The sequence below is a fragment of the Pseudoliparis swirei genome, chromosome 12 (genome assembly GCF_029220125.1).
Source record: "Pseudoliparis swirei isolate HS2019 ecotype Mariana Trench chromosome 12, NWPU_hadal_v1, whole genome shotgun sequence".
NCBI lineage: Eukaryota > Metazoa > Chordata > Actinopteri > Perciformes > Liparidae > Pseudoliparis > Pseudoliparis swirei.
In genome coordinates, this window is record NC_079399.1 from 13,653,481 (window position 1) to 13,655,479 (window position 1,999).

Below are 1,999 nucleotides of genomic sequence, written 5' to 3' on the forward strand. Positions count from 1 at the left end.
TTTGAAAGTAAGTCACTCCTTTGCTCGCTGCGTCCTGCCCCCTCCTCCCCGGTGACACACACACACACACGCACACAACCGACTGACTACCGGTACCGACGCGTACAGTGGTAGTAACGGGTGAACAGGATTTCACGGGGACTCGCTTATGTTTCACTCCTAAAAAGATTCAGTTTGATTCGGTCACATAGTTTTACGACTTCAAACGTTCATGAATGAATACACAGGCTTCTGGACATTTCCATGCTATGGTATAAAGAAAGAAATACACGCACACACACACACACACACACACACACGCACACACTCACACATATTGTCATGCTAATTTGACATAAAGACACACACACATATATATATACATATAGTATATATATAAGTATATATATATATATATGTATATATACACATCAAAGTATATTTTGGCTACTCAAGTAACTTTGATGGTTGATTTGAGTCCAGCGGTGAAAGGCGCCTAGCTAGGCTACATTCTTTAAAATGCAGTCTTGAATACTTGTATTGTATTTACCTAGAACAAAATGTAGTGTTGAAAGTACTGTACTTAAGTACAATGTTACGGTACTTGTACTTTTCTTGACTACAAGGCTACAATCAGAGGGAAACAAATCCACCACAATTACTTTATATCTTTAGTTATAGTTTTTATTTTGTAGATTCAGATTAATAATCCAACATAATAATCCAAATACATTCTGTTGTGTTAATATGCATACATATAAGACTGTATTGATCCCATGATGAAGACACCTGGCAGCATGTAAATGCTGATTAAATACCTTTAGATACCGGAAAGGAACGTCAACAACCCCAAAAAGTATGTGCGCATAAATACACCACTTAACTCAATAATATAACATTAAGTATATTATTCTGAAATGGGCTATTTGGCAAAATTAGTTGCTTAATTTTACTTTTGTATCATGCTAATACTTTTACATCAGGAAAAAAGTTTGAATACTGGACTTTTACTCACAGAGTATTTTTACACTGTTTTGCTCTATTTTTACTTGAGTAAAAGTTTTGAGTACTTTTTCCAACAATGGAAATTGCACTTTTGTTGTATAATAGCTTCATTGCAGGACTAACCTGTTTGGGAGCCTTTGGGCATCACATATGCTTTTGGGCCCCGATGATTGTGTTAATTGTTTGATGTGTATAAAGAAATCTAATAAAGCAAAGAGTTTAATATTTGCCTTTGAGGTGTCGTGAAGTATTAATAAAAAGCATTAAAGGGAAATTATCAAGTGAGGTAAAAACCCAACAAAATTGCACTAATATAAATAAATAATGTACTTATTCTGCGAATGCTGAGTCAAATGTTTTTTGTCGCCCTGTTATTCCTAAAATAAAACGAAGTAATACTTACCTGTTGCACTCTATACCTAAAGAGAGAGGCTGTAACAGTACTGCCAACATGTCAGTCAACGTCTGTCTCAATTTCTCCCTGTATTGTATTTGACCAACCTTCATTCTCCAGAGGTTGTGAAATTCAGCAGCCCTGTGCGACTGAACCACACACAGTGCTGCACTCCGCAGTGTTTCTGGGAATACAATGAGTAAAAAAACATCAACCAACATATACGGCTTCCTAAATTGAACATTAATTGGCTCAACGGTTTCCCAAACAGAATGGGTGACAACCTTGAACCTAAAACTACTCATCACAGTGAGATATACCAGCTACTGCTACAAAAAAGAGAGCATTATTCAACATATAGGAAGCCTTGATATCAAAAAGAGGAAGAGGCGGAAAAATATGCAACTGGTTCAAAAAGATATACAACTCATTGAAACAATGTACTCATTCCCTTACTTGATTTATTTTATCTTATATGTTGACTGTTGATTGTTTTTGATTGTTGTTGTTTTGTTTGTCTGTCAAATGTGCACACCGCCAAGTCAAATTCTTCTTGTGTCTAACACACGTAGCTAATAAATGTTTCTGATTCTGATTCTTTGCACGAGAGGAACTATGAAG